Raw genomic sequence first — 22,309 nt, 5'->3', positions numbered from 1 at the left:
TTGACCCACATTTGTTCCAGTGCCGAGCACCACATCCTGAATGACAGAGTCACCATGTGTCCCTCAACAATCTCTTGTGTCCGGGATATGCTGGTCGTTCTATAGCACAGCACCCAGGGCAAGGGCCCCTCTTGTCTGAGTCTCCAGGAAGTACTGCAAGGAATGATGAGGGCTCCCATTATAGCTGTGCAAGCAAGGATAAAAGAATAGAGAGTAGGGGATGATTTGATAAAAACTGACACAAGGCAAAATCTACAATTTATAGGAGGAAATGAGGAAGAGGAAAGAGCCAAGAGTAATTCCCTGGGTCTTGAGTAATTAGGTGAATCGTAAGATTACTAACTAAGGGAGAGCATCTGGAGAATCTACTTTCCGGGTAAAGAGGAGCTGCATTTTGGGCACACAGCCTCCACAGATAAATCCTATCGACCACAACCAAGCTCATATTCTCATATGTACAGCCTGGTTAATTACGCCAGCTTGCAGAACTTAATTTAAACCTGTGGTAGTACTTGGTGTGTTAATTAATAATCAACCTACATCAATCAAAATGTGAAACCCAAGTTTATTGACAGTAATACAATCGTGAGAAAAGGGAGAAAGAAAAGGAAACAAGACAGGGGTGTAACATTTAAGAGTTGTGCAAAAGCAGAACCAAATATACCCGAGCAAGCGACAAAAGCAAGCCTTTCGAAGAACTCTATCCTTTCAGCTGACTTCGGCCTGGGCCTCTAGAGCTACCTCTGATGATACCAGTGGCACAAATTTCAGTGACTGATTTTGAGCATATTTACTTATCCTTCGACATCAAACAATAGGTATCAATGCTAATTACAATGAAGCCAAATTTTGAATTCCAGGAAAGTGTAACAAACCTCTTTTTTTCTTTTCTAAAAGAGTTACACTTGTAAAACCTATTGTGTTGTATAGCAAAAGTTGGCACTAGTCTTAATTCCATCAACAAATGAATGGATAAATAAAATGTGGTTTATACATACAATAGAATATTATTCAGCCATAAAAATAGAATGAAATTCTGATAGGTGCTACAGCACAGATAGACCTTGAAAACATTACGCTCAGTGAAATCAACTAGACACAAAAGGACAAATGTCTGATTCACTTAAACAAAAAGTCTAGGATGGGCCAATTCATGGAGAAAGAAAGGAGATTAGAAATTACCAGGGGCTGGTGAGAGTGGGGAATGGGAAGTTATTTTTTAACGGACACAGAGTTTCTGTTTTGATGAAAAAGTTTTAGAAATAGATAGTGGTGAAGATTTCATAACATTGTAAATTTAATTAGTGTCACTAAATTATACACTTAAAAATGTTATGTTATATATATTTCACCAAAACAAAGAAAAAAATTCCCCATTGTGTAGGTTTTGAGCTCACCAACAGGGTTGAGAAATCCAGTTTTCTCCTCAAAAAAACATAGTCTATTATGTTCCAAAGCAATACCAAAGAAGAGTAGACATGAACTTATACCCCAATTACTGATTATCGGACCCAGATAGCATTCCAGAATATAACAATTTTCTGTTTAATAGATGCTTATTAGCATTTGAAATAAGGTTTTTGGGTCATCAATTCATTCTTAATGCAAGAAACCCAATCTAAATGCATCTTCAGAGATGAGTTCCTCTGGGTCATTCCTACTTGCTAAATTCATAGGCAGTGCCCTACTTTTAAATAAAAAAAAAAAAAGAAGAAGAAAGAAAAGAGAAAACAGTCAAAACCTTGTAAGATTAGTAGTAACAATATATTTTATAAGCCAAAGGAAGCAAAATCTCCCGATAGTCCCTTTTTCTGAAATTTACAAATCTTTTTTTCTTAAGGTATCAGATCTAATTTTTTCCATTTTATTTTTTTTGAATAAACTATTTTAGAATATTTTTAGATTCATGGCAAAGTTAAAAAGGTAGGCCCCATGAGCCTCCACACAGATTTCCCCTACTCGTAACATCAGTATGGTACATTTGGATTTCTTTTGTTTGTTTTTGTGTGTGTGTGTGTGTGTGTGTCCTTCAGTTGGGGTTTCCTGGATGTTGTTCTCAGGATTAGGGTTATGGGTTTTGGGAGGAAGAGCTCAGAGGTAAAGTGCCATTCTCATCATATCGTAGCAGGGTACCTGCTGTCAATATGACTTAGGACTGATGATGCTAACCTTGATCATCTGGCTGAGGTAGTGTTTGTCGGGTTTCTCCACCATAGAGTTACTGTCCTCTCTCTCCTTCCACGCTCCATTCCTTGGAAGGAAATCATTGTGTGCACCTCCTCCTTACTGGGGGGCAGTAGGAGGTTTATGCTCCAGCTTTTTCAGTGAAGAGTAGAACTTTACAGCATGAAAAGTGACCCTTGAGGAAGATTTTTTAGAGGGTGAAAGGGCACTTTTATAGAGAACACACTGCTCAAGGCACAGTTTTCAAAAATTTCTATGCTAGTAAAATAGGTTTATTCCATTTAAGCCCTATTTAGAGAAAGCTAGAATCATCACAATTTTTTCCACCCTTGGTAGTCAGAAAATGAGAGAATTTAGCATGTGTATGTAATGTAAGCATTATTTTAAGGAAACAAATGAGGTTCATATTTAGTCAACCTGGTGTCAAGTAGTAGTATCGCGAGATAAAAGATAAGTCAGAATCAGTGTGGTGACAAAGCAAGGAAGGGATGGGCTGGGGACCAAGAGCAAAAGCCAGGCAGGTATCTGAACAAAGCCAGAGAAGGAAAATCAATTCCAGAGCCAGAACAGGGAGGCCAACTTTACCATATTTGGATTTATTTTTTTTAATTTAAATTCAATTAATTAACATATAATGTATTATTTGTTTCAGGGGTACAGGTCTGTGATTCATCAGTCTTATATAATAACCAGTGCTCATTACAACACATAGCCTCCCCAGTGTCCATCACCCTGTTACCCCATCCCTCCACGCCCCTGCTCCAGCAACCCTGTTTGTTTCCTAAGATTAAGAGTCTCTTATGGTTTGTCTTTTTATAAGGTTTTGAAAGTCATTTGATTTCTTCCTTGTGAGACTCTGCCTTCTCTTAGGTAAAATACAGCAAAAGAAGTCTCTATATTCTGATCTCAAGTCCAAGAGGAATTATTATAGATTCCAATGATTTAGGGAGGCTTCATGGACAAGTATGTTAGCTTGCCTTGGAATGAAGCTAAGGTACTAACAGAGATATATAACTGCTAACATATGTCTTTTTTTAATATATGCAAATTTAAAAAATCATTTAGGAGATTGGGGGATCCCAGGATGAAATGCAGGCTATGCCAAAATAATCTAACTATATTACGAAAGTAGGAAATAATCTTACCAAAGGGGGTCGGGCGGGAAAGCTGCTGATCTAAGTAACTTTGGAAATGAATAAAGACTGTAAGACCAAAGGGAAAAGGAACTGTGCAAAGGACTGTACTCTATTGGTGAAGATGAACCTCACTGGAGTGGGTTAATTTTAAAACCACTTGACAGGTGTACTGGAATTGAACAAAAAGTAAATGGGTGGTGAATATTGAGAGCCAAGTTTCTCACTTTTGGAACAGAAGGTTACAGATAAGCAAAAGGGAGAGGCTAGAATGATTCATGTGGTACTGGGTTGGAGACATCAGTAGGAATTCATGTTTATCTTCATATAGATCCAAATGAATACATACCAAAGTATTTATAGATGTGTGTACATATGCTGGTTTGTACACACACTTCCTTGTTTTGCCAACTGAGAGGACCTAAGGATAACCGTGCCCAGTAGCAAGGAGATATAGGGCATGCCAGCGGTGTTTGCTGGTTCTCCCCTAAAAGCAACCAAGACGCCTTGGAGAAGTGGCTGATTTAGGATTGGGACAGGAAATGTACAAGGTAAGCCTGCAGCACCTTGTATATTTGTATACAGTGCCAAAAGATAAGGAAGGGGTAAAAGAAAAGCAATAGTAACAACAGCAAACAAACAAACAAAAAACCAAACCCCACAATGACAGGAATATGTCCAAGTGACACAGGAACCAACCGAAAAATCTCCCAATGACCAAAGCTGGAATAATTTGAGTGAGAAAATAGATAAAGCAGTATTGGATTATAACTCAAAGCATAAAATTAAATATCCAGGTGTTCATTCTGATCTAAATAAATGAGTAAATAAATAAATAAGAAAGAATAGAAGAATCTCAAATAATTTTTGTAGCTCTAATTTGTATACTTATAATTCTCATTTCAACATAAAATTATATGAGTTATTAAAAATGCTGTATTTGTAGAGGCAAAACTCAGGGATGATAAAGCCACAGGGCATCCTTTAATTGAAATGGGCAAACTCAGGGTCATGCAAAGCCATCATTTACACTTGCTTCACCATTAGGTTTCCTTGGTAATGAACCTCATCTGGTAACTACTACTTATACTTACTTAGATCCTAAGCGCACACCTCTCTTGAGTCTCACCCCATGGATTTGAATTACCAGGGGTGTGTGTTCTTATATGAGAGCACACTCGTATCCACACATACACACCTTCAAAAGAAAAAGAAATACAATGTTTGGTATTGCTTCTAGCCAAAACAAGATTTCAGTGTTTACTAGTTTCTGAAAACCACAACCATGATGGGCTGTGTCATCTTCCTGATCACCCATTACTGAACGCTCAGTGTAAGGACAGCAGTGACTCAGTAGCAAACACTGCTGACACGCCCCTTGTCCTCCTGAAATGCACCGAGAAGGGGTGGGCCGTGTGACTAAGCCCCTGGACATTTACAGTAAAGTTACGTGCTGCTCAGAAGTAGGCACCGACAGTGGCTTGTTTTTAAAAAGCCAAACAAGGGGCACCTGAGTGGCTCAGTGGGTTAAGTGTCTGCCTTGGGCTCAGGTCATGATCTCGGGGTCCTGGTATGAAGCCCCACATCGGGTTCCCAGCTCAGTGGGGAGCCGGCTTCTCCCTCGCCCTCTCCCTCTGCCTGTCGCTCTGCCTATCTGTGCTCTCTCTCTCTCTATGTCTCTGTCAAATAAATAAATAAAATCTTTAAAAAAATAAAATAATAAAATAAAAAGCCAAACAAGCACCACTATGACTGCTGAAAAATATGTTGAATCTTTTCTTTACGAAAGTTTTGACAGCCTGAGACATTTGAGATGATGGCTGTGCCTTGTTCACAGCCATCGTTACCTTCTGCGTTCTGTGTCACAGTGCATGTGTCCTGCTCCAGCCCACCCAGGGAGCAGCGAAAGACAGCCTTCCCCGGAGAACCTTCTGACCCAGGGCCGGGGCACTTTACACCCCCCTCCTATCATCAGAGAAATGGCAGGCCACGGGGAGACGTCACATATTCTCAAGTAACAGTCTTGCCTTTAAAATCCCTTTTTCTTCCATTATAGATGTATCAACTGTTCGGGTAGATATGACCCTGAAAGGAGGGCATTTCTTAACGGGAAATTCTTAAGAAACCCAAATCATGCTTAAAATATAAATAACAGATGTGCCTTTAAAAATAACTTATCCCATCCTACAAGCCAGTTTCTGCAGACATCAGTTGTCATGTAAGATCTAAAAATTTAGGCATATATAAAAAATTCACAACTGGATCAGGATGCTCCTTTTCCATATCTTTCTCTCTCTTGAAAGTTAACTCCAAACATCCCTATAATGATAATGTGCGTGAAAAATGCCAACGACATAAAGATTTTCAATGGATTTAACTAAATACGAGATCCAAAAGGCTCACTTTTAAAACATGCTAACTCAGTCCCTGGCCAACATGTTATGCTGATCTGTAATTCTTACTCTGTTGTAAAAATGATGCAGTATTGTAATGACTATGGCGTATGGGTATATTATTTTTGTAATTTCCTTTATGTAATGGAAATATTTCCTGTTCCAGCACCATATAAACACCTGAAGAAAGGACAAGGTCAGGTCAACAGATTGTGGAATTTAGATTGGCCACCTAAGCTATTTGAGGTCGGCACTCACTGTAATCTTGAATGTTTGCACCTGCTGTGCAGTAAGTAGATGTCCTTGGACACCTTACAAAGCCCAGCATGTGCACAAGTTGGGGAGAAGAAGCAGGCTGGCAAAATTACTTCCTTACCAACTCACTCAACCCCTTCTCCATCTCTCTTCATAACGTTTTGTTTACATCAATAGCAAAGACATAAGAGTCATCTTTCACTTTTCAGCTACAAAGGAAGAAGTGACCTCTGACACCGACAAGTGTGACCGGCACTTAAATAGTGGTACAACATGCTAGGCTCACAGAGTCTATTCTGTGTTCTATACTGTTGTTGATAATGTGAATTTGGGGGGTATTCACCCCTATTGTCCTTTCTCCATGTTAGATGCTGCCCTTTGGTTTCAGTGTCCCCTTACAGAAATATATCTAGCGACCACTGCCTCTATTAAGATACCTGCCATTGTCACAAATTCTGGAATGAAGGTAAGGCATTTAAAAAATTTACCCTATTGGAACACCCAGGTGGCTCAGTTGGTTAAGTGTCTGCCTTCAGCTCAGGTCATGATCCCAGGGTCTGGGATCAAGACCCGCCTCCTTGCTCAGCAGGGAGCCTGTTTCTCCCTCTACCTGCCTCTCCCCCTGCTTGTGCACGCACGCACTCTCTGTCTCTGACAAATAAGTAAATAAAAATCTTAAAAATAAATAAATTAATTAAAAATTTAATACTTATCCTACCAGGCATGTGGTTGGCTCAGTCAGTTAAGTGTCTGACTCCTGATTTCATCTCAGGTCATGATCTCAGCATCTTGAGATCAAGCCTTGTGTCAGGTTCCATGTTGGATGTGGAGCCTACTTAAGATTCTCTCTCCCTCTCCCTCTGCCCCTCCCCCCACTCTCACTCTCTCTCTCTCAATAAATAAATAAATAAAAATAAATAAAAAACTTACCCTTCATTAAAATTATTTCCCTTCTATATTAGATAGCTTATAATTTGGGTAACCAGATTTCTGAAACAGGGATGGAGAGGAAGGGAGGGCTGGAGGGAGGAGAGAGATTGCTGGAGAGGCAGTGTCATCCACAAGGAAAGAATATGAGTAAAAACAATATAAACAAGGATGACATCCTCCCCCCACCAAAAAAAAAAAACCTTTCTTGTCACCTTGCAAAGAGTATATAAAAGGTTACAGGTTATAATCAAAATAAATAAAATATTTAATTAACAAGGAAATATGCATCCTTCACATAATTACTGAATGTAATTGCCAGAAACTGGGGACTTAAGGGGGGAACTGATATTCTCCAGCTGTAGCCACACAGATTACAGATAAAATGAAATTTCTCACTGTTTCTGTCCATGTTTGCAAAGTGACAAGTTATTGTCCCCAAACTAACTGAAACAATGAGAAAAAAATTTTTGAAAAAACAAAGAGAATGATATTACTAGCTTATCATCTTACTGCTTATTTCACTTAAACATATCTACCCTCTTATGGTTTGAAATCTAAAGTAAATATCTGGAGGCTGACCTAGTATTGCCAATTTTGACATCAATCTGATAAGACCTTGCCATTTATTTCCTCTGTATTTTGGCTTTTTTATCAGGTTAAGAATGTCTATCTACTTTCTGATTTGTAATAGAAGACTTGGAAATCTCTTTCAGCCCTTCTGGAGGAAGTCTCTACGAAGCATAAAATGCTTTTATATTTTAGAATGAACTCTTTGTCTGTGCCTATTAATAGAGAATTACAAAGGGTAGTGATTAATGCTTCCCAAAAGTTCAGAGAGTTAGTCTTGTCTAGTTATTTCACCATACCTTAGCAGAATCACGATTTAAGGGTTGGATAAGAGAGGAAAAATAGAGGAGGAGTCTGGGGAGGTGGGATATAGGATCAAGTTAACAAGTTAACAGAGCACACCAAGTCTTCTGTGGATATGTACACTTCAAAAAGGCTCAAAGTCTCTGGAATTTCATGAAGCATTGTCCCAAGTTCAACAAATATGAAATAGTTGAACAACATCAGAAAAAAATTATGGAAAAGTAGATTACAGCCTATGTAAATTACCCTTTTGAATTGCATGGCTCAAGATGTTTTGAAAAACCTCATCAATCTATCCAAATTTATGCAGTGCTTGGTACTAAGCTAAGTGCATGAAATTGTCAGCATTCAGTAAATTTTTAAAGAATTTATTGATTTTACCCTAGGGCAGTAACAATTCAGTGAGACATTGTGGGACAAAGATTGGAAGAGGAAAGAAGCCAGAGAATTGATCCTGGTATTTGGGGACCATTTTTCTGCCTTGAAATGATTGCCAATTCCAGTAACAGATAAGCCCTCGTAGAGAACGAACCCCATCTTTGAGTCATCTTAATCTATAATAGGATTTGCAATGATTTCAGATAGCTCATACCTCAAACCTAGCAACTTGGTGGAAACAAGAGTAAATCGACCTTAGAGAAAGATTAAATCATTAAAAGCTTACTTCCAAATTCTTCATATATGTTGTCCAGCACCCAGTCAAAAATAACTAGGCACAATAGGAAACAAGACCATATGACCAAAATCCAAAATAACAATAATCCACAGAAATAGAAATATATCTAAATGCACTTATCAGAGATTTATTTTTAAATGTTATACATGTTTAAGGAATTAAAAGACAAGACCACAAATTTTGGCAAAGAACTATAGAAGAGAACCAAATAGAAATTTAGAACTGAGAAATGTAATACATGAAATTACATGTCAGTGGATGAATATAAAGGAAATTTGATTGGGGAAAAACTTACATACTGGTAATAGCATTTCACCATAATGATGAATCCATATGTGGAAAGCAATCTAGGAAAAATGTGCACAGAGAAATATTTGGATTTGGTTTCTCTATACCCAAATGAGTAAATAATCCATGCATTCAACTATATAATTCAACAAAACAATTTAGATATTTCTTTTTTTTTAATTTTTTATTGTTATGTCAATCACCATGCATTACAACAATTTAGATATTTCAAGGTAAATATAGATAGTGTCTATTGTGACGTGTCTCTCACTAAAGGATCACCCCAAATCAATATATAAGTTATATTATTTTTATTCCATTCAACTCTGACTTAATATAACTTTCTTTCTCTGAGCCAAAGCTTAGGAATCCTCAAAACTTATTTCTTTCCTCTTGGGCTGAACTTCAGAGAAAATACCTGATTAGGAGTTGAGACTCTAGGCTTTAGTCTTATCATTTCCACTATCTCTGACTGACAATGACTCATGGGGTTCTCAGTTTCTTCATCTGTAACATGAATACATATTACAGATGAGCTCAAGGCTCAGTTTCTCTCACCTATAAAAGTCAAGATGCTAATAATAATAATAGTAATAATAATAACAGTTATTAAGCTCTCTGAGGAAGGGAGGATATATATTTAAAAAAAGAGAGAGAGGGGGGCCTGAGTGGCTCAGTAGGTTAGGCGTCCCACCCCATCAGGCTCCGCACTCAGTGTGGAGTCTGCTTGAGCTCCTCTCTCCCTCTCCCTCTGTTCTTCCCCCTGCTCACTCTCTCTCTCTCTAAAAGTAAATAAATAAGATCTTTTTAAAAAGAAAGAGAAAGAAAGAAGGAAAGAAGCAAAAGGATTCCAGAAATAAAGGGCAAAATATAACTCCCACCATGGAGGGAAGTTACAGTTCTCTCAGATTAACTGTGGGAAAATAAAAAGACAGATATTGACTAACTTTTAATGTTTTCTGGAAGGAGAGATACACTTTTAATACTATGGGTTCATCAAAAGCTGACTCCGTAAATTCTGTGTGTAAAAACACACAGAATTATCCCATTTTACATTTGTATGGTGCTTTAAGTTCACAAATTCTCCATACATTCATCAATTTTGATCTTTTGATCTTTATAACAAACATATTCGGTACAAATTGGAGCCTAGAAAAAGTGTGCAACTGACAAAAATGCTCTGCCCTTGGTTCAGGACCTCAGGATTATATTCTCATTTACAGGATGGATTTCTGCTGAAATTATATTCTCTCACTTGACGCTCCAGTGATCAAAATATTTGAGTATTTGTTATTATCGGGAATGCATAATGGGGACAATAGTTACTTTACTAGAGTCATATTTTAAACCCACTGGATAATCCTATTCTGGGTTAAAAATTAGATCATAGCTCAAAATAATTCTTAGCGTAGCGCTGATGTTCAAAAAAAGTAGAAGATTATTTGATATCCCTCTCATTACAAGCCGTATCTGCAATGCCTTGCCCAGGATGTCACACATACTAGGTACTCAGTAAATATTTATTGAAACAGATTCTTGAACTAAAGTGGTACTCTGTGGGTATCAAACCTAGAGGGCTTGCCAGGTAAGTTGAAGACAAATCTTCAAGGAATTTTGCCAATTTAATGTCCAGATATTCCTAAACAAAGAGATCTGAATTCATTAATATTAGGTTTTGTTTATATGTTTTATGTAACTAAGGTCACTTCAGAATGGTCTTCTGCTTCTAAACTTATTGGCTTAGTTTTACTAAATGTAGTTTAAACAGAATTTCTGTGGATTTTCTTCAGGTTTTTGCCTTGTCACACTGAACTACAGGAATTGATAACAAGAGAAAAGCAATCAAACTTATCACAGGTGTTCCTGACCCTATGCAGCACTTACTAAATATCTATGATGGGAAAGAATGATACTCTTCCCCCAAGGGAGTTAGTGAGTGGTAGTAACATTTAGGAAGAGAATAGGGAGAATTTTTTTTTTTTTTTTTGAGGCAACAAATTTCTAGTACAGAGAGAGAACAGAATGGAATTTTAAGAGAAAAACCAGGATCTTTTTGATAGAAATATATATGGTACCTGAACCACCTCCATGTTGAAAGTCCATACTTACTCTTTCATTTCCTTGTACTCAATTTCACTGTTTACAAATCACATGGGGGGGGCGCCTGGGTGGCTCAGTCGTTAAGCGTCTGCCTTCAGCTCCGGTCATGATCTCAGGGTTCTGGGATCGAGCCTCGCATCGGGGTCCCTGCTCTGCGGGAAGCCTGCTTCTCCCTCTCTCCCTCCCCCTGCTTGTGTTCCCTCTATCGCTGTGTTTCTCTCTCTCTGTCAAATAAATAAATAAAATCTTAAATAAATAAATCACATGGGAAAATGATACTTCTATCGAATTTAGAAGTGTTTTTTCATGAATAAGAATAATAATGTTAGTGCTGTGAATTGTGCAAGACTGTTGAATCACAGATCTGTACCCCTGAAACAAATAATACATTATATGTTAAAAAGAGAAGATAGTAGGAAGGGAAAAGTGAGGGGGGGAAATTGGACGGGGAGACGAACCATGAGAGACTATGGACTCTGAGAAACAAACTGAGGGTTCTAGAGGGGAGGGGGTGGGGGGATGGGTTAGCCTGGTGATGGGTATTAAAGGGGGCACATTCTGCATGGAGCACTGGGTATTATAAGCAAATAATGAATCATGGAACACTACATCAAAAACTAATGATGTAATGTATGGTGATTAACATAACAATAATAATAAAAAAATAATAATGTTATATCTACACGGTTTTGTATGGCTGATGTCGAAACTGTGTAAACTTTTTCATATATATGGACTCCCGTTATTGTTCTCTCCAATGGTATATGCTCTGTAGGACTCTAGGGAGTCTCGTTCTAGAACTGCATAAACCGCTTCATATGATGAATCTCTTTGAATAGAGAGCCTTCATTTTTAAAAATACGGCAAATGAGGCGGCAGATGAAATTCAGTCACCCCTGCACTGACACGGGACACTCTATCTCATCCCTGGTGAGATTCCTAGCAGAAGCGGCAAAAGGGGTGGTGGAGGGGGTGAAATAGATGATGGGGATTAAGGAGGGCACTTGTATTGAGCACCGAGTGTTGTATGGAATTTGTTGAATCACTATATTGTACACCTGAAACAAATATAACACCGTATGTTAACTATACTGGCATTAAAATAAATACTTTATAAAAAAAAAAAAACTTTCCATACAATCACATGAAAATGAAACTATGCTGCAAGAACCTAGCTAAATGTCCTGAACAGGGGGCACTCAATCGATACTATTGACTTGAACTGAAAATTAACCCAGTGGTTTTTGGTTCTATTTTGACTCAACGGAAGTATTTTTCTATACACTTGCCCCTTTCGGGTTAATCGGTTCATTTTTGTTTGCCTGTTTGTTTTCAGTTTGTGAATGTTCAATTCACTGGTAAGCTGATACTTTCCCCATTATCTTTCTTCTCTCTTTGGCATTAGCTTTCTTAAGACATTTTCATCGTGAATACACAATCAGTACATCTTATCAGTGACACTAGACGTTGACTTGCTTGAAAAACAAGAGTGTTATTTCTTCTCCTGACCCCTAGCCAGGTAGCAGCTCCTGGCAGCCTGGCTGGAAACACAGCTGCTGTTCCGTCCTGCGGCCTCAGTTCCTCCGGGGGAGAGAGAGAGCTGGATGAAAGGAATGCCTGGAGCCTGCTCCCACTAGGTCAGGAGAGACGGTTGTGTGCGCCTTTTCCTAGCCCCACGTTCAGTCACGTCAGCTGGTTATCTTCAAACTGGCCATGCTAGGAGTACTGACACCGTGGAAATCGACCAATGCTACAAGTCTGGGCTTCCCTCCCTTGTCACCCATCCAGGGAGCCAGCAGTTAAACGTTCGCTGCCACACCACCGGCGGGGTATGAGGTGGAAAGACAAGTGGAAGGCAGGTAGAGAATGAGATCACCAGCTATTTAAAGGTTCCATGATAAAACAAGAGTGTGAACCAAAGGGGCTTCATCTTCTCTAGTCCTCATCACCACCAAGAGCAACACTGCTCTGCTCTGGGGGCCAGTGCAATAGCACCAAGGAGCCCTGGGCTGGGAATGGAAGGAGCCACTACGTGCCTGTGTGACCTGGATGACCATGTAGCCTCTCTCAGTCTGTTTCCTTGCCTCTGGTACAAAAGGTGGTGTGTGGCTTACATTCTCCTCGCTCAAAGTAAGTGTGGTTCATGGACGATCAGCATGCGTGTCCCCTGGCAGTTCGTTAGAGAAGCAGCATCTCAGGCCGACCTGAGATTTTACCGGAACAGGAACTGCATTTTAGTAGGATCCCTGAGCTGTGTCATTTCGAGCCTTTGGTGAAGCACTGTGGACTAGGTGGGTGGTTCCCAAACCCAGATGAGTATTCGGAGTTTTTTTTTGTTTTGTTTTGTTTTTTTAAAGATATTTCTGGCTTTCACTCCTAATCCATTGGATCAGGATTTCTGGGAATGAATCTCAGAAATTTTATTTTTTTTAATTTTCTAAGAAGATTTTGAAGATCAGTGATGGGCTCCATTAGCCCAGATGGTCCCTTCCAGTTTTTATAGTCTCTGGAAAGTTCCTAGCCTCCAAAATATGTTATCCTTATTTCTGCCCAGTTATTCTGCTGACAGTTATTAAAATTGGTGAAAAAGCAACTCTTGAATGGTTTAGGGACTATGAATTTTTAAGCCACCTTTATTTCATGAAATATGAGAACATTCTGTAAAAAGATTAGATTTTGGAGTGGATACAACAATCTTCTAAACATGAAAAAAAAAAAAAAAAGAACACCAGCAGGGACAGATTACTTCATAGAGTTGGAAGAAAAGCCAAAGGAAAATAATTGACATTGTAAGTACATCTATCCCTTGAAGTCCTAGCTAACTTATTAGATTCACAGCCAGGCAGAGGGTTTTAAATGTGCTCATCTGAGGTAGTAAGGCTTAATGGACTAAAAGTGGCTGAAAGCCCAGGAAATCTGCTTTTAGCTACAAATTATGAAATGGATATATATAATTATTGAAGTGTTATTCTTCAAGCGAATAAACTTGCAAGCTATAAACCAATGGCTTCCTCATGAAATAATCCTGTGATCATGTACATTTTTATTTTAAAACCAGTTTTACCAAATACAGCTAAAAATGGGCAACATCTTGCTCACGGGATCCCACCTAAGAATATCAATTAGGAATGTGATGGGCTACAAATAACAGAAAATGTGGCCGGTAACCCCTGAGGGGTTATTTTTTCCACATTAAAAAAGAGGACCCAGAGATGTTGAGTCCAGCATCTTCTGCTTTTCTTGGCCTTTCCTCCATGTCTTTCCAGCAGGAATGAGGAAGAAGAAGGTGGGCGCTGACCACCTTCTTCTTCCTTGCAGAGATGAGCAAAGCTTTCTCACTCTCACTCTCTCACAGAGTTCTGCTGACTTGTGGCCCAAGCTAGATCACACAGCCACCTTCACCTAGAAGGGATTTGTGGAATACATGAGTTTTAACTTTCAAATTACACTGCTAAGGCTTTTTGCCTTCTACCCTTTCACTCTTCCTGCACAGATCCAAAAGCATTCTCTCTCTACTTTGCCAAACTCGGTCTTAGAATTCTACTTGGTCTGCTTAGTAATTAACTTTGTGATGAAGTCTGCTCCAAATATTTCCACATCAGGATTTCCTCATTTTCTACACATTTACATATACGTATCTATTGTTCTAACATACGCTTGGGTTTCTTTTTTTTTTTTAAAGATTTTATTTATTCATTCGAGACACAGAGATACAGAGAGAGAGAGAGCACGAGCAGAGAGAGAAACAGGGCTCCCCTCTGAGCCAGGAGACAGACGTGGGGCTTGATCCCAGGACCCTGGGATCATGACCCGAGCCGAAGGCAGATGCTTAACAATCTGAGCCACCCAGGCACCCCCTGGGTTTTGTTTTTTTTTTTTTAGATTTATTTGTTTATTTTTAGAGAGACAAAGAGAGAGAGCATGAGCAGAGGGAGAGGCAGAGAGAGAGGAAGCAGACTCCCCACTGAGCAGGGAGCCCAACGCAGGACTCGATCCCAAGACCCTGAGATCATGACCTGAGCCGAAACCAAGAGTTGGAGGCGTCACCGACTGAGCTGCCCAGGAGCCCCTGTTTTGTTTTTTCTGTTATAGCTTATCTCCTGTGCTGCTCAAGAACGAGTTATTCTTACAGTTCCCTCTGTGTCTAGAACTCCGCTGTGCCTAGCAATGCTTACTAAGCTGAACTGAGAAAAATGTACACGGTTGCCACTGTTCTCTCCACCCAGGGTAGCGCGTGCAAAACTCTGCAGGCAGCACAAATCCTTTGTGTATACAGTGAACTCTTTCTGACACTTTGGAAGCTTATGGTTAATACAAATCACAAGGACCACAAATACGAATCATAACGGTGGCCCCTGTACAGTTCAGTTATCCCTAGTGAGAGATTGGATTTGAGTGGTTTGTAAGGCATCCAAGAGATTTTCCCAAGGAACCTGGTGATCCGAATGAGGCTACAACATTCCATCTCTTGGAAGAGTTGCCAGGAAAAGAACATGCTGGATGCAGGAATTACCACTGCCGAGCATGAACCCTGGATGCTTAAAGTACAGGCTGGGGACAAACCCCATAGCGGGCAGTGACATGTGGGTTCATTTAGGAGGGAAAAAATCAACAAACTACTTATTATGTATATTTCCTCCCCTTCCACTCCTCAGCCTTCTGTTTCAAGTTATTTTTGTACTCATCTCACACTTTCTCTATCTTTCAGACATGCATTAACAAATTAGAGAGACGATTTCTACTGGCACTTGCAATTTTCTCCTGATGGATGTATCTCTGAAACGTATGTGTGAAACACATTAGTTTGAAAACAATCACAAGTGGCAAAATGGTGATTCAGGAATTATTGGGTCAAAAAGGAAGAAAACAAGAAAGGAGCAGGGAGAGAGAATTGAAAAACTTACAGGAAAGAAAAGCTATGGTTGACACACATGGAAAGTAAGAAATGCAAATTTTAACAGTCAAATTGAAAAGTCAAAAATATATCCTGCCTCTTTCTTCATGGCATAATTTATCAATATAGCACATTTCTGAGTACATGTTCTGTTCTTCAAATCAGTTATGTCTACAAAAAAAAATTAATTCGGGGGGGGAGAAACTTTACCAAAAGTAACATTGGATTATTATTTTTTAATGGCCTGATGCTAAATGGCCTCTGTGACTGAATTTTGCACATGCGACTAGTTGATGTATAGTCAAGTCAACTGTCTACGTGGATAAAAAATAAGAGGCACATCTTATTAACCAATATTACGGTTTATATATTTCCCATTCTTGATCCTTATTCAGGATCTTCTTTGGTAAAAAAAAGTGTTCACCCATACCTGCTAAGTTGCTATGTTCATCTTCCATCTCATTGTGTTATTTTGGTCTTCGTGGCCCTACACTTCTAGGAGCAGATTCACAAATAGCCAAACCAGAGCACATAGCCATGTTTCCTCTTTGAACATTGCAGATGTTGCTACTTTTTATTACTTTTTAGAAGGAAGGATTCTTAAGCACAAATTTTGTTTGCAAAAAGTGCTCCATAGTGAGCAAGCTGGGAAAAGTACCACAGCTAATTTTATCTGCTAAGACCTGTTTCAATAACCAATGGCTTCTCTGGGTTGTAGGACTCAGGGGGAGCCAAGAGGAAAAGGAGCAAAGGAGTGAATAGATTAAATTTCACACACACACCATGTGACTTTTTGGTGGAGTGTGGGAAGCCCAAGATTCAGGCTAATATTTGAAACACCAACCTTAATTTTCCTTACGATGAAAAAACTTGAAAAAAAGAAAAAAACATTCATAACCAGAAATTCTAGTCCTAAGTATATACCCGAGAGAATTGAAAATATGTGTCCACACAAAATATGAATATTAATAGCAGAATTACTCATCAGAGCCAAAAAGTGCAACAACCCAAATTGCCATCAACTGACAGATTTAAAAGAGATGGTATATCTATATAATGGAATATTATGCAGCATGAAAAATGCATGAAGTACTGATTCACACCCAACATGGATGAACCTTGACAACATTATTTTAAATAAAAGAAGTCAGACACAGGAGGCTGCATGTTGTATGATTTGTTTTATTTTATGAGATGTCCAGAATAGGCAAATCTATAGAGATCAAAAGTAGATTCATGGGTGCCAGTGACTGAGAGGAGATTGAGAATGAAGAGTGAAGATTAATGGATAATGGGGTTTCTTTGGGGGATGATAACATTTTTCTGGAATTAGACAACGGTGATGGCTGTACAACTTTGTGAATGTACTAAAAACTATTAAATTTTACTTTTTAAAATGGTAAATTTAATGACGTGACTTGTAACTCAATAAAAAATAATAAAGATATATACTCTTGGTATCAAATGGCTTTTAACACAAAAGTTACATTACCACATAGATGCTTCTGAGATGTATCTCCCAAACACCACACAAGTTTGTTTGTTTGTTTGTTTTTCTAAAGATTTATTTATTTGACAGAGAAAGACACAGGGAACACAAGTAGGGGGAGTGGGAGAGAGAGAAGCAGGCTTCCCGCTGGGCAGGGAGCCCGATGCCGGACTCGATCCCAGAACCCTGGGATCATGACCTGAGCCGAAGGCAGACGCTTAATGACTGAGCCACCCCGGTGCCCCCACACAAGTTTTTAAAAGAAAAGAAACAGTAAGAGGAGCCAATTTCAGTGTGGTAAAAAATTTAATTGACTAAAAAGTGTGTGAGTTTCTTGTTCTTTCCTTATAGGTGGCCTCATTTTTCATTCAATTAAAGCAAGTAATCCTGAATTGAAACTACACAGATTCACAGGGTCTGTGGTGGGCAAGTCTATGTGATGGGCCTGGCTGTCATAGGCCTTCCTGTCTCTTTTGTGGGACTTCCAGCCTTTTATTTCGAGCGCCCTGAGGTAACCAGTGCCCTTGTGAAGTTTTGTACCATTCTTTCTCCATAACTATGGCTGTCCTCCACATTGCTTCTGAGAAGCTTAACCAGAGCTTGAAACGTGGGGTTCCCTATCTCAGCTGCAGTAAGTTCAACCAAAGGATGATCCTCTACAGGTCAAACTTGAGGCCTTAGACCCAAGAAGCAGGGAGATATCCTTAGACAGTAGGCAGTTTCCCTGTGTGTGTCAATAGCAATACAGAGGGAACAACTCACAGAGGTCCCACTCTTAGTCCTTGGTGTAAGCTTCTGGCCTATTTGGTGGCCAGTTAACCATGCCACTAGGAATCTCCAGAAGATTAAATTATCGTAAAAATCCAAGGAACTTTGGATAATTCAGTGAGCATTTTCTATGTTAAATCAAATGCTATTGCATAAGTTTTAGTTTCAGTTCTGCTGAGTTTCTTGTCATTATAAATGATAAATTTAAGGGATGGATCCTATACAGTCCTCACAATCATTCTTTCAGCTAGAGAATAAGGCCCTGATACAGGGTCAACCTTATGTCCACCAAATCCCTCTGCCTTTAAGATGTTCTCTGCCTAGAAAGTGCCCCAGAACCTTGTGCATCTGGTCTCCTGGAAGAAGACCCAGCCCTAATATTTGCACACACGGGCAAGAGTACAAATGAAGGTCCCCCCGCTCCCTCCAACCCATGGCCTTCCCCTTTGGTTTTTTTAGTGTTTGCTCAGTCTTGCAACTTGAGGGATCTTGTGCACACTCATAGGTATGTGGATATCCCAGTCCAAACACAGGAGGCCTGCAAAGAGCTGTCCTTTGGCCACTATCAGGCTAGGGATGCAATTAATAGCTGTGATGCTGTGACTTGCAGAATAGGTCCCACAGGTTCTAGAAGCAAACTGGGATATGTAAGAAGAACATTTCAGAGTTCAAAATCCCCAAAGCATGGACTAGAAGGAAATATGTTGATTCCAGGTGGGCATGTCTCCTTCTCTCCTCTTAAACTAGAGCATGGGCCTCAGGCTCAGGCCCTATTTGCCTGGATCTAATGTCAGAACCCCCTGGAGTCTTCCAGACAGATGCCGCCATGGAGGTACATCTTACCTCTGACAGGAACCTGAGCTTAGTCTTAAAACACCTTCTTATCTACATCCTTTTCTCCATAATACAGGATATACATCATATATGTGTCTATAAGCAAGCAAACAAGCAAGAGGATCTTGATGAATTCTCTTCTTAGAGGAAGGAAAGAAGTTCATGTGATGTGGAGTAAACTAGGCCAAGGTTTAGGTCCTGAAGAGACCATTTTAAACACATACACTTCTTCCACATGTAATTACTAAGCTCTTGTTCTCTCTCACCGAGACACTCAGCAGGACTCAGGAGTTTAATGAGTTTTTCTCCCTTTATTGAGCATTTAAAGTGGTTTTTACTTCTATGGGGATAATTTAGAAATTGTTGTGAAGTGTAATTGATTTTTGTAATAATGCATATAATATATTTTGCACTAATAAGCATTTGCAATGTGATTTGTTTGTGCATGTGTCCCCTCTACTCCCCAGAATGCTAATGAATAAAGTGAGAGAGCATACTTTCTAAAAAGCACAGTTTATTATTTTCACTTTTAGAAAATGAACTATTTTCTCAAAAGGAGAGAAATAGAAAGTTGCTGGAAAGATAATTTCTAAGGAAGAAAGGTGAACTTAATTCAACTTTATTATTTTTTTTTAAAGGGGGGTCAGGGGCGGAGGGAGAGGGAGAGAGAATCTCAAGCAGGCTCCACACCCAGTGTGGAGCCCAACACGGGGCTCGATCTCACAACCCTGAGATCCTGACTTGAGCCAAAATCAAGATTGGGACACTTAACCAACTGAGCTACCCAGGTGCCCCTCAATTCAACTTTATTTTTATATGTTTTTCCTCCCAACATTCTTCAGCAAAAGTGAAGAACTTGTCTGCTACATTCTCAATATTCCCTCTAATTAGTCTTAACTTCATGTGTGTGTGTGTGTGTGTGTGTGTGTGTGTGTGTGTATACATACATACGTACATACACACATACATACATGCATATTTAGAATAATTGCTTGTACTGCATATATTTAAGCAGAGTTGTGTGTTCTGGTCTATAATCACTAGAGACTTCTTTCTGAGAAGACGTCCTTCTTTACCACACAATTTACTTTATAGCGTGATGCTTTCAAAGGATACACCCTTCCTGGGTAGTTTATTTTCTCAGACAGACCATAAATGCTCATCAAAGAAGGAGCCTCCAGTAAGTCCTCCCTTTTCATTTATTTGATATGTATATCCAGATTCCTTCCACCCCTGTAAGTCCTCATCAGGACAACTCCCTAATTTAAAAGGCCCAGGACAAAAACCCACAAGGTCTCTTATTCAAAAAACAGGAAAAATAAGCTTTCCTTTCTTTTTCTGTCTCTCTCTTGACGTGTCATGATATTTTTATTTGCTGTTTAACACCATATTCCTTTGAGCATAGGAATACTTAAGGGATGAGCATAGACCCTCCCAGGTGCCCCCGGCCTTGGCCAGCAACTTGGAGCACCAGGTATGCACAGTGACCCCCACTTGCCTACACCTGTGCCCAGGTTCCTGCTTGCCCCAGTGGCTACAGGCGCGCGATGGGGGCGGGGAGCTGGAGGCCTACAACCTGTGGGGGTTGGGGGGGAAATTGGGGGATAAGCAAGCTCCTCCCCACCCCCTTGCTGAATTGTTTCATTGGACTTGACTTACAAAACACAAATTCAAAGATAAATTTCTTAAGAATTTCAAGAGATGACTACAGAGCATAAGCCCCAAGCACAGATGCCCCTTTCTGAGCCAGGGGCTGCCCTGGTGGTCCTCACTCTTTACCTCTTTACTTGATATCTTTTCTAGGACCCAGCTTGGTGGTGGGCCCAGGATAGACAGTTAACATACATTTGTGAAAGCAGTTCCTTAACAGCCAGTTGCTCTTGTCAGTTGGGGCGGGGGTGGGGAGGAGGGGCATGTGGCCTTTCCCAGCGACTGTCTTCTTGCCTGCATTCCCATCACTCACCTGCCAGTACCCACTGTAGGGGAAATCAGGAGTCTGGCCAAGACATTCATCTGTAATTTACACCATTGCTCTGACTTCAGAAAGTACCACACTTACATTACCCCTGAAAGATGGGCAATTCTCCTGTTACAGAAGAAATCCATCAAAGGCTCCACAACTTCTGCACCAGATCGGCATCCTCTGCTTTTCTTTCTTTCTGTTCTCAGTGATCACGAAGGACATACAAGGTCAGCAGTACGCCAGCCACCTGCGTTGCCTAATGGATGGCAGACTGCCTCTCTATCCACTCGGTACAAATGGTGGATAAAAGAAGAGCAGGGGATGGTCTCCCCCCTCATTCTGAATTTATCTTGGCCCCACTCCTCAAGCGAGACACAAGTGTATTTGTTTTGTCCACCTATGTCTTGATTTTATTATTTTCCTCTATTTCTTGTGCACATATGTCTTCGTCAGAGTTCTCTATTCTCAGGTATAAACATGAAGTCCCCACTCCATTGTTTAAGGACACACACACTAAAACATGGTTTTTGCAGAAGCAACACTTTTCTCAATGAAAAGTCACACACATTATAGAGAATGTGGAAAATTTAGAACATAGGAAAATAAACAGCCACCAGAATTGCCATCTTACGATCCGGAGATAATTATTTAGCATTTTAGCACATGAATTTTTGGGCTTCTTTAAACACACATGTCTACGGTGCTTATATTATTGAGATATTGTAAATATATGTTTTGCCATATGTTTTTATCCATTCAGTAACATACCAGGAATACCTGCCATATTAACATGTTTTTAACTATTAACACATTTGTATTTATTTTTTTTAAAGATTTTATTTATTTATTTGTCAGAGAGAGAGAGAGAGAGAACACAAGCAGGGGGAGTGGCAGGCAGAGGGAGAAGCAGGCTCCCCCCTGAGCAAGGAGCCTGATGCGGACCAAGCTCAATCCCAGGACTCTGGGATCGTGACCTGAGCAGAAGCCACCCAGGCATCCCAATATTAACACAATTTTTAAATATTTCATACATAAGACTCATTTGGGAGCATGTAGAAAATGAAGATATGCTCACTCACAGAGTCTAACTCATAAATCTGAGATGAGAACTAGAGATCTACATTTTGAAAACCATCCCAGGTGATTCTGATGTAGATGACTCTCAGCACTTGCTCTGACGAACAGGATCTACAACATGGTTTTTAATTGCTACACTGGGTTCTATTATATAGATGTCATAATTTATTAAAACAACCCCATATTGTTTAATTAAGTCTAGTTTCCAAATTTTCACTTGCATGATTAATTCCTCAATGAATAACCTACTACATAAATCTTTCTGAACATTTCAGATTATTTCCTTCGGAAAATTTTGCAGTGGAATTACTGGGTCAAAGGGAATGCCAACCCTAGTGAAGTAGATGGTATATTGAGTGGAAAAGCAATTTTGGAAGCTGTAAAGTACTAGACTAATATGAACTATGTAACAGCTGCTATTTTTTGAAAACTTCCGTATGCCAGGACAGTTGTTC

This window comes from Eumetopias jubatus, unplaced genomic scaffold (assembly GCF_037043125.1).
Source record: "Eumetopias jubatus isolate StellerSeaLion01/CBP00866 unplaced genomic scaffold, mEumJub1_p1.0 scaffold_6, whole genome shotgun sequence".
NCBI classification, from domain to species: Eukaryota; Metazoa; Chordata; class Mammalia; order Carnivora; family Otariidae; genus Eumetopias; species Eumetopias jubatus.
The sequence above is the reverse complement of the archived record's forward strand: the minus strand, read 5'-3'. Positions refer to the sequence as shown.